Below are 12,186 nucleotides of genomic sequence, written 5' to 3' on the forward strand. Positions count from 1 at the left end.
ATTATAAAATTTTGTCTTAACTCATTCAGGAGGATTCTAGATTCAGGAAAGTATGATTAGAGTATCTTATGTCTAAGGACAGGTGTCCCTAATATGCTTCAAACTTCATATCTTGTAGGAAGATTTAAGACCCCATCTTGAAGCCAAACAAGATTAGCAGCATTCCAGGGAACTCTTGCAGGATGTGTCTGCCTAATAGTTATATTATGCAGGATTATGCAGGTTTGTTGGCTTAAAGGGTGTCAAGGGATTATATAAATTACCCACTTTTGAAAATTCAAAATAAACGTTTACTGTCTGCCAGTAGAAGAAAGGATTTTAGAAACACATATTACAGCCATCAGTTCTAATTCCTCTGAGATTTCTCTGGGCCTGAGATGACGGAGGACCCTAGATTCTTCCATGCGAGGTGCTCTGCCTCTTTGATCTATCAGTGCCTCAGTCATGGAAGTACAGCAGTCCCCCCCTTCCCTGTGGTTTCACTTCTGGTATCAGTGACCTGTGGCCACTTGTGGCCCAGAAGCGGATGATCCGCCTGACCTATCCTTAGAAGGTGAGTAGCAGCCTAACACTCCATCCCTCACCGGGGTCATTCACCTCACTCCGTCTCCTCACATAGGCATTTTATCATCTCACAACCTCACGAGAAGAAGGGTGAGTACAGAACAGTAAGATATTTTGAGAGAGAGAGAGAGAGAGACCCCATTCACATTACTTTTATTAGAGTGTGTTGTTATAATTGTTCTATTTTATTATTAGTTATTGTTTTTAATCTCTTACTGTGCCTAGTTTATAAATCAAACTTTATCAAAATATAGGAAAAAGTAGACAAATAGGGTTTGTACTATCTGAGGTTTCATGCATCCAATGGGGGTCTTGGAATGTATCCCTACAGATAAGGGAAACTGCTGTCATCTGGGATAGAGGGAATGTTGTAGAATAAAATGGCAAGAATGAGGGGCACCTGGGTGGCTCAGTCGGTTGAGAGGCCGGCTCTGGATTTTGACTCAGGTCATGATCTCATGGTCCTGGGATCAACCCCATGTTGGGCTCTGTGCTCAGCGGGGAGTTCTGCTTGAGGATCCTCTTTCCCTCTGCCCCTCCCCCTGCTCGTGTTCTTGCGTGTGCGCTCTCTCTCTCTCTCTCTCTCTAAAATAAATAAAGAAATCTTTTAAAAAAAGTGGCAAGAATGAGAGGTGAATAGGGAGAAAAGATCATTCTGTTTTCCTTGTTGGAGGGCAAATCAACCATGCCCTTGTATTGTGACTTTTAAAAATGACTTAAACCCAATAACAAGGCTCAGAAGAATATATGAGATGGGGCCAACTAACGGGATTCATTAGCAATCTGAAGAAATGTGAAAATCAACCCAGTTTTCCCCAGCATTCAGAAGATGGATTTCTTTAAAAAAATGATGACTTTGAGAAGTGGAACAAAATCAAAATCATAATCATAATTAACTTCATTCGATGAAATATAATATTGTAATTAACATAGCCCATATTACATAATTTATATTATGCCATATTATAATGATTTGCATGTATGTGCCAGGCACTGAGCTCTGCATTTGCACCAGTTTCCTAATTCATATTTCTCCCAGTAATTGTATGTGAGCAATAGTCTTATTGTCCTAATTATGAGATGAGAGCGTTGAGGCAGAGAGAGGTCGCGTACTCACCCAAGGGCACACTACCACTACGAGCTGGTGCAGGTTGATTCTCTTAGATCACAGGTTTTTTGGAGAATTTTTAGGTGTATTATGGGCTGTCATTTGTAGTTCAGTATTATGAGGAAGATGAAGTTGGAAAGAAAACAGATGGGAAATGGCAGCTGATTTGTAGTAGAGTCAAATAGACATATCAAGGTCCCACTGAGTACTGCTCAGACAAAGCCTTTATGAATTAATTATATTTTACAGAATTAGTTAATCATGAACTTATAACAATTCTCACTTTTTTTTTGCCTTAAAAGCTTAGTGCAATTTCATACATATCTTCAAGTGAACTACTCCTCCCCAGTATGGTTGTTCACAAATTATCATTTGACCTGAGAAAATTTGGATTTTCTGCTTCTCTCTGGCTTGTACAGTAGTCTCCCCCAACTTACCTGCAGTTTTGCTTTCCATGGTTTCGGTTATCTGTGGTCAACTGCATTCCAAAAATACTAAATGGAAAGTTCCAGAAATAAACAGTTCATAAGTTTTAAGTTGGGTGCCATTCTGAGTAGCATGATGAAATCTTGGGTTGTCCCACCCTGTCCTGCCTGGGACATGAATCATCCGTTTGTCCAGCATATTCACACTGTGTACGCTACCTGCCTCCTAGTTACATATCATAGTATGTATGGCTAGGGAAAAAACAATATAAATAGGGTTCGGTACTATCTCCAGTTTCAGGCATCCAGTGGGGGTCTTGGAATGTGTTCCCTGTGGATAAGGGCAGAAACTACTATTCATTTATTTTGGCATGTAACTTTTGCCTTCTTAGCCTATGGACGTACAATAATCATGGGACCCTCTCTATATAATAGGAACCCTCTAATTGTGTCCACCTCAAGGACGTATTCTCAAGGAGAACAGATGTATTGTTATTTTCACAGAAGGTTCACATTTTTGAGCTTGCTGCCAGCTTGGGAAGATGAATAAGAATTGTACTACTCCTGGTCTCCTGAGATTTCTCTGGTCTCATTTCACTTTGACCAAGGAACACACACTCAAATACAGGAGGGAAACAGAAGGCAAGGTCAGTGCAAGTGTTCATTTGTCCCCAAGATCTATTCCCCATAGTCTAGCTTGCCTAAAAATATGTAGCAATGAAATCCTCATTCACTATTTTTATATCAAACACTGAAGATAAATTTTCCAATTCTCATTGTCATACCTAGTTAAGGGAAGAAGAAAGATGTGGGGATATAAATTTAAGATTCTATGAAATTTTGCCCAATTTAAGCCTTGATTCTTTTATATAATTTTATATAATTATATAATTTTACCTGCTTCCTTAGGAAACAATTCTTATATTAGAATTGGCTTGCATAGCTGCAATGCCTAGTGACTTGCTACCTGTTTGAAACCCTAAAGCATTTCAAGATGAGGAAACAATTTTGAGTGAAGTTTGAGCATGGATTGATGACAAAAGCTGCCTGCTCCTGAAGAAGGTAGAGGAAAGAGCTCTAAAGTTGGACCAGTTTTGAGTCAAGGCCAGACAGACTCAGATATAGAGGAGTATTTACTGGACACTCAGTTCAATTTGGTCTCCTGGTCTTGGGTGTCATTTGCAGCTCTGTAGACATGAAGAGGCCAGTTATATATTAAAAACTGTAAATGGGTGTTTGTTGAACATAGAGCTTTCCAGGGGCCTCCCCATCAAGGCTGGGATTCAGAGCGTCTGGGATATCATTAACCTGTTCAATAAATACCCTAGGAGATCCTTATCATTGAGAATTTTGAGATACTCTGCTGAGGGAAGGAAAATGTGGCCTAGCAGAATTAATTGGATTTTCTTGTGACTTTTCCTTGCACCTTCTTCTAGAATTCCTGTCTTTACTGCTAGTTCTGTAACATTGACATTTCAGCTCAGCACTGCCATCCCAGAGCCCCCAGAATCTTCTTGAGCTTTTGCCTGTCCACCACCCTGCCTCTTGGGTCACAGCCCCTTGCTATTTCTGCTATTAACCCTGAGTTTATTTTTTTGTCCGTTTGACCTCCTTGAGAGATTTGGCAGTTTTTTAGTGCCCAAACCATTTCCAACCCAAGAGGTTAAAGAATGATAATGATCCTTTTCTCGTGTTTGTTTGGTTTTGTATAAGTATGCTAAGCAAATATATTTTAGGTCAATGGACCTCAACCTTGAATGGGCTCTCCTGGGGAGCTTTGCAAATCATACCCTCATTCCCACCATGATTCTGATGTGGGGCATGGCCTGGGTGTCGTGGTCATTAAAGGCTGTAGGTGCCTCTAATGTGCCCCCTGGTTGAGACCCATTGCTCTAGGATGTCCTTCAACCACTGAACTTGTCCATAGGGAAGTGGAGCTGGATTTGTAACAAACTTTGCTTCAACTGTAGAAACTGCCAAGCCATCTTTGAAGGGCTCGACCAAGGTAGCATATTATACCCGAACTCTCTTTTCGAGGAGAGAAGAAATTCCAACAAACCCCTTTTATGCCTAGCTACTATTTCCCCCAACCCCCATCTGAGAAGAACATGTTAAAATATCTGGTATTTACATAGCACTTGTCTCCCTGGAGCGCACATACCATGGAGATATTTTTTTTTTAAGATCTCATTAATCCTCACAGATTTTTTTTATTTAAGATTTCACAGGAGTATCACACCAATATATAAATGTTGGAAACACTATTTTAAAAATATGTATAAGTGCCATGATTTTCTAACTTAATATTTACATCCCATAACTGTTCATGTATATATGTGTATATATGTATATAGAAAACACATAAAATAGTATAACATATATAAAACAAATGCCCCAATTGTACTTGCATTTGTCAGTAGTTCTTTTCAAAGCCTTCTTTTACTCTTTAGTGCCCTGTTTTTTGCTTTCTTTTTCCCTTTGCAAAAATGTTCATCTCTATTGCTGGAATCCCCATGGCTACACTTTTAGGCTGTTCACTCACTGTTTTGCTGATTTCTCCTATGCTCATGTTGGGAGTTGTCCCCTCAGTCAGGCTGTGGGAGCATCTATTGCTTGAGATCTTCCCATATAGTCCTCCTGCCCTACTCAGTCCATACAGATCTTTGCTGTCCGATATTGGTTCCCTTTAGTCCAGTTCCTTATAATCCTGAGTTGTTTCATCAGTTGAGCAATAAATAATGGTAACCCTAATTGCCAGCATCTCTTTCATTTTTTCCAAGATTCTATCTATCATCTATCTATCTATCTATCATCTATCATCTATCTGTCATCTATCTATCTATCTATCTATCATCTATCTATCTATCTATCTATCTATCATCTATCGAGCATGAGCAAGGGGAGGGGCAGAGGGAGGGGGAGAGAGAGAATCTTAAGCAGACTCCATGCTGAGCATAGTGCCCAATGTGGGGCTCAGTCTTATGACCTTGAGATCATGACCTAAGCCAAAATCAAGAGACAGATGCTTAACTGAGCCCCCCAGGCACCCCACCAGCATCTATTTCAAAAGGCCCAGTCATGGAGGAATTGGTAACATACACTTAAGGGGTCAGACAGATCTGGATTCAGATTCTAGCATTTTAAAGTATATGACCGGGCGCCTGGGTGGCTCAGTTGATTAAGCGACTGCCTTCGGCTCAGGTCATGATCCTGGAGTCCCGGGATCGAGTCCCACATCGGGCTCCCTGCTCAGCGGGGAGTCTGCTTCTCCCTCTGACCCTCTTCCCTCTCGTGCTCTCTATCTCTCATTCTCTCTCTCTCTCTCAAATAAATAAATTAAAAAAAAATAAAGTATATGACCATTCTGTGCCTCTTCTCTTGGGTTGTTGCAAGGATTAACTGAGATAGTCATGTATTGTGTGGAGTGGAGTACATCCGTGTGGTACCTGATAAGCAATCAATAAAGTGATGTTCTTACCGACACTGCCAAACCTCCAAGTTTCATCCCCAGGTTTTACTCTTTTTTAAGATCTTTTCTGACTCCTGCAGGGAGACTCCTTGACTTATGTCCCTCTTGCCTCATTTCCACTATTTATACTCCCCTTACAGACAGTCCTTCATTTCTTTTGGTAGCATTTCTCTGTCCCCTAGACTACAAACTCTTGAGGGAAGGAACGTGACTTAAATCATTGTATCCCTACTGCCAGGTACATAAGAATATCATGAAAGCATGAGGCCTGGCAGGCTAGGACGATTCACACTGAACCCTTGACTGGATGTGAGCTACTTCACTTGCTACATAGGAAGAAAGCACTAGATAAGGCGTTCAGGGCCTTCATGACCTTTTCCTAACTGGACTTAAAGTGGACCTTTACATAAACTTTGCAGGGTCTGGTGTTCAGAATGGAAATGTAGAAATTCTGTTCATTGCAAAGTTTTGAAACGCTGAAGCTCAGATGACTGAGTTTATCCAGAGAATAAGCAATAGAGTGTGGAGTTTCTCAGACTCCATGGACAGAATGTGCACCTCAGACACTTGGGTTCCCTTGCTTTGGTTCAGGTGAATTCCAGGGGCAGGTCACGGTCCCCACAGAGGGGCTTGAAATCCTCTGTAATGGGCACCACTACAGTTTGCTTGTTGTTACTCTTATGGGCAGATAATCAATTTCGTATGTCTGATAAAGAGTCTCAAGTGATCTTATCATCAGCCCTTGCTGGCCCTTTAGGAGCAGAGCGTCCATTCTGCTGGGATCTGAATTGGGCTGAATCTGTCACTCATAAGCTTCCTCTCCTTGTTTCTTCCGAATTGCAGCACTCATGTTTATGGCAGTTCCCTTCACCACCAAGGAATAATGAGCAAGGTTTGTGAATTCCTTAGCTAATATTTCGGTGATCATGGCATTAAAAGAGTGTTGTGCATAGTAGGTGTTAGAAAAGCATGGAGGATTTAGGAGAGACAGTCTTGAAACTGAGTGGGAACAGACTGTTTTCCCATCTCCTCTCCTTGAATCTCATTTGGCTAAATGAAGTGGGGAAGGCAGAGGGGATTGTGATTGATATTTTGTAACCATGTTTTCAGTAGTTGGTGAGGACAGCAGGTTACAGTAGTGGTAGCTTCTCCGTGTAAGTGGTTTCCTCTTCAAGGCTCCCCTTGCTTCTGTTTTCGAAGAGCGATGCACCTCAGAGCAGAATATGGAGGAGATTGGGGACCATTTCAAGGGTGATATAATGTGTTGAAGAGTAACCCCCCAAAAGAGCTACATATATCTGTGATTGTGACCCTGCAATTGTGACCTTGTTTGGAAAGAGAGTCTTTGCAGGTATAATTAAGTTCATGATCTCAGGATGACATATCATCCTTGATTATCTGAGTGGGCCCTAAATCTGATGACAGATGTCCTTATAAGAGACAGAAGAGAAGATACACAGAAATGAAGGCCATGGGAAGATGGAGGCAGAGATTGCAGGGAGGAGCCGCAAGCCAATGTCTGGAATCACCAGAAGCAGGAAGAGGTGAGGAGTCTCCCCAAAAGCCTCCCCTAGAGCACAGCACTCTGCCCACACCTTGATATCGGACTTGTGACCTCCAGAACTGGGACAGAATGAATTTCCATTGTTTGAGGTCACCAGGTTTGTGATGCTTTGTTCTGGCGGCTACAGGAAATGAGTACAGGTAACTGCAATATGTATCAGGGAGGCAGAGTGGCAAAGTTCATGGGTTTTGGTGAATAAAAACCTTGGTTGAGGTGTAGGTTCTCATACTACTTAGTAGCTTACATAGCCTTAGGCAAAACTATTCTCTCTGATATCTGATTGGTTGGTCCATTGGTAGGTTCATTCATTAATTCATCATGTACCCAGTAATTTATTCAGTAAATACATAATGACTTTCTTCTGTGCTTCTGTGCTAGGCATTGTGGGAAGTAGAGGCATTTCCTAACATTAAACAATTTTATATCTAGTGAAAAGAGACCAGCTATTATAGTGTTTGTTACATTTTTTTATATCTGATTGTAATATTCTAATCAAGAAAATGGTAATTGGAGAACGTTTAGAAAATATAGACAGGCGAAAATAAAGTAAAAATAGCCTATTATTCTAACCCCAAGGGATTAATCACAGTAAACATTTTAATAGATTTCCTTCCACCCATTTTTTAAAAAGATTTTATTTATTTCAGAGAGAAAGAGAGAGGGAATGTGTGCACGCAGGTGGGGGGAGGGGGACGGCAGAGAGAGAAGCAGACTCCCCGCTGAGCAGAGAGTCCAACATGGGGCTCGATCCCAGGACTCTGGGATCATGACCGGAGCTAAAGGCAGACGGTTAACCGACTGAGCCTCCCAGGTGCCCCGCCTTCCACCCATTTTATATATAGTTGTACATTTATGCACATTTGAATAGTCTATCCTACTTTACCATCACATTGAGTATCTCACCATAAGGTGAAATATTACTTTAAAATATCATTACAATGGCTTTACAAAGTCCTTTGTAGAGAATACTGTTGCCTGATTGAGTAGCGTTTAGATTTCACCCAAATTTCTTATGTACACAAATATACATTTGTGCTCTGGGCATTTGCTCCAGGACCTGAAGAAGGGGTGCCTCCCACCTTGGAAGGCATCAGGGAAAAATTTGTGATGATGATTGTGAGGTTCACCTCACAAGGCCATTCCAAGTATCCAATGAGGTAATCCAGACAAAAGCTTCTTGTTTGGTGCTCAGGAGGATTTCTCTCTCTTTACCCTCACTCCCCACCCTCTGTCTCTCTCTCTCTCTCTCATCTGCTTTGATTTTCAGGAAATAAAAATTAAAGTTAAAAAAACCCACAAAACCCAAAATTGCTTGTAGTTTCACTTCTGTGAGATAACCATGGTTAATATTTTGATGTATAAATTTTCATCATTTTGTGTGTGTATAGTTTGCTTGCCATTTTTTTCCTTCTTTATTAAAAAAAGGATCATGAACCCACTTTGTGTTAATCTGTTCTTTTCCTCATATCAAAACTCTGCTGAGATGCCATTTTAAAGGCCTGTATTGTATTTTATCACAGGGATGGAAAATAATTTATCTGCCACTATGCTGTCATTAGAGTTTTAGTTACTTCTGTGAACTCCGTTGTTGTCAGTCTTTGCCCACACCGTTGATTATAAGCTCAGAATTAATTCCCATAATGGAATTGCTGGGTTAAGCCTCTTAACATTTTTCTTGCTTTTAATAAGTTGTACCAAATTTCCCTTGGAGAATTGTCCTGACTTGCAACTTTACTTGAAGTGTGTGAGTGCCCATGTTCAGAATGTCCGTTCTGAAGGCCGTAAAGAACAATACTAAGGCTAGAAATATTTACGTAATGGTGAGCAGTCTAGTTGGGTTAAAACCTAGAAAGAGTGTGAAGGGCTTTGAGCAATGTGCTAAGAATTTTGAACCTTGTTCTAGTGGCAAAAGTACTATTTAGGTGTTTTTGGTTTTGTTTTTCTTTTGTTTCTGCCATTAAATGCTGGTGACTGTTTCCAATGGGTAGGATTTATCAGTCCAAAGAGAGGCAGTATTATCAAAGGAGAGGAAGGAAAAAAAAAAGAGTGAAATATTTTCAGTGAAATGGAAATTGAACATAACAGATGAAGGACAGAGAAAGAACACAGAAAAAGTCATTCTATCCTGGTCTTTTGACATATGGGACTTTCTTTTTTTTAGATTTTATTTATTTATTTGAGAGAGTGAGCACAAGTGGGGGGGAGGTGCAGAGGAAGAGGGAAAAGCAGACTCCCCACGAGCAGGGAGCCCGATGTAGGACTCGATCCCAGGATCCTGAGATCATGACCTGAGCCAAAGGCAGATGTTTAACCGGCTGAGTCACCCAGGAGTCCCTAACATACAGGACTTCTTGATGGTTTTGTGACAATAATGATAACCACCATTTATTGAGTAACTATTAAATGCTAGATGCTTTTTTAACCTTTTATTGAGCGTCCATAACAATTTGGGTTTTAAACCACATTTTATGGATAAGAAGGCACTGACTAGTCAGGTCATGTACCTTGTTCAAGATCATACAATTTGTGGGCGCCTGGGTGGCTCAGTTGGTTAAGCGACTGCCTTCGGCTCAGGTCATGATCCAGGAGTCCCGGGATCGAGTCCCGCATCGGGCTCCCTGCTCGGCAGGGAGTCTGCTTCTCCCTCTGACCCTTCCTCCTCTCATGTGCTCTCTGTCCATTCTCACTCTCTCAAATAAATAAATAAAATCTTTAAAAAAAAAAATCTGTTGAGAAAAATTAAAAAAAAAAAAGATCATACAATTTGTAAATTAAAGGGCTGGGAATAAAACATCAGTTCCTTCCAGATCCCATGCTCTTACTGCTGCCCTACACTGGGCATACGGGACTTCATGAGCAGGACTTTTTTGGTTTTGTTATTAGCTTATATATCTGAGACCAAAGGCATAGTGGGCTTGGGTTGATATATGCAGTGAATGCCCAGCAGAGTTACCTGCCTTGCACATAATTTTCTGCAGATTCTCCCAGACCAACCAATATCTTAGAACTAGAGGGAACTTCAGTGATCATCTTGTTCAGCATCTCCTGTACTGTTCTCATTCACATCTAAGATGGATATTTTCTGCTTTGAAACTTTCCTGTATTACACTTGAAGGACTCACTTAATATGGTTGAGGAGTGGAATGAAAGAGAAAAAGTCATGTTTGCTTCTAGAGAGGTTAACCATTGATTAGAAAAAGTGATGTATAGATAGTGCTAGAGATAAGTCCAAGAGTCTGTTGTGTTGTTTTCAGCCTTATCCATCTTTCACAGCTTAGGAACTCTCGTGCTATGGAGAGAGAAGAAATGTATTCCTGACCCATAACTGTGAGGAGTTAACCTACTTTGGTAATGTATTTATAATCCTTTTGAGCTCCTTGGAGGAAAGATGCAATATGAATATAAAATAATAACAGAATTAACCTTGAAGCATTTTCTGAATGTGCAGGTGTGGTTTGAGCCTTAATGAATTTGTGTTAGTAAAATATTCTGAGATCCCAGTTGAAGGGAGCTAGAGAACACAAATGGCTATTAATTATTATTATTGTCGACTCCTGCCCAGAGTCATGGAGATTGATGGTCTCTGCCATTTTTTATCCCCATGAGTGTAGCTACAGGTGCCAGTCCATTGTGCCATAAATGTCTAATCCCTTAGAAGGATTAACTCTACATTGGTTAAAAAAAAAATAATGACTTCCCATAATCTATTCTGGATAAACCGCTCCATCCCCACCCCGTTCCATGTAGTGACTTTTCGTATCTCTAATGAGAATAAACTGCTCTAAAACCCTGTCCAGATTCTTTGTGTTTCACACTGGCTAACACTGCAAAGAAACTTCACAGATTTGTATATTTATGTAATATCAGAAGACGAAGAAGAGGGGATGTGGTTTTGCTTTATCTGTGGCATCTTTTGCCTACTTTGTGTCATACTGGCTAGCTTTTGCCACCCAGAACATCTGTCCCAGGTCTGTCTATGGTCAACCTCTACCAGGATTTTTCTCAATTACCGTATTTTAAGTGGTGTTAACTACTCCAACAGAAGCTTCAGGAGCCAAGCCAAAATATGCTTCCTCGGTTTCACGCGTGTCCCAGGGAGGCAAGGGAGAAAGTTGGTGGTTGTTTAACTCTGCCCCCAGTCACTGTCTATTGTCATCGGATGAGAAACACAATGGAAAGATCTGGGCAGATGGAATGGTTCAAGTACATCTCAAACGTGATTACAGAAAAGTCTCATTGGCTTTTGAGATACAAACATTTAGCTGTTAAAATAAACAAACTTCTACATCCCTACAATTATTGCTTGCCAATGCAGATGCAGCTCAGATGAATCCCAGCTCATCTTGAATGCAGCGTTGATGTCTCCAAATGAAGCTTTTTGCTATTTTAGCCAGAGAGGGAGCTGCTGGTATTCAGCTGAATGATCTTGTGACAATGTCCTCCCTGTTTTCCAGTGAAGTTTTGAAGGACATTTTCAGTCAGGTTAATGAGGACCTGCTGATCCAGGCCTGAAATGGTTTATTTACAACTCTCCACTTGCCTGTCCATGAAGAGCCATTCTCTTTTATCTGTCAGCCAATCGCAGCCCGCCCTTGTAACATCTGGCCTGAGCAGCTGCCAAGAGAGGAAGAACACTTTCTGGCCCCTCCAGCTAGTAGCAAGTGTGTGTAATTGAGAACCTGTAATTGCAAGAATGCACAGACCTAGGCAGAAACAGTGAGGAGGAGCTGAGATGGGACAAGGAAGAGGGGGAAGGGGCAGCCTTTGTGGGGCTTTGGAGGTTGTAAGAATCACACAGCCTAGGGCAGTGATTCCCTTTCATCTGTGCTTCTGTAGAGAGGTTCTTGTAACGTGTCCAATGACGCCCCCGCCACTTTTTTTAATTAAGGTAACAAACACACAAGAAAGAAAAGACAGGGGCGCCTGGGTGGCTCAGTCGTTGATCGTCTGCTTTCGGCTCAGGTCATGATCCCACGGTCTTCGGATCGAGCCCCGCATCAGGCTCCCTGCTCCGCGGGAAGCCTGCTTCTCCCTCTCCCACTCCCCCTGCTTGTGT

The 12,186-nt window shown here is 41.3% G+C and overlaps 1 protein-coding gene across 1 annotated transcript in view; it reads left to right on the forward strand.

The window, feature by feature from the left end:
• AGBL1 (ATP/GTP binding protein like 1) overlaps positions 1–12,186 on the forward strand; it is a 724,399-nt gene that overhangs the window by 323,687 nt on the left and 388,526 nt on the right. The gene's annotated exons all lie outside the window — the stretch shown is intronic.

The sequence above is a fragment of the Zalophus californianus genome, chromosome 6, assembly GCF_009762305.2.
Source record: "Zalophus californianus isolate mZalCal1 chromosome 6, mZalCal1.pri.v2, whole genome shotgun sequence".
Taxonomy (NCBI): domain Eukaryota; kingdom Metazoa; phylum Chordata; class Mammalia; order Carnivora; family Otariidae; genus Zalophus; species Zalophus californianus.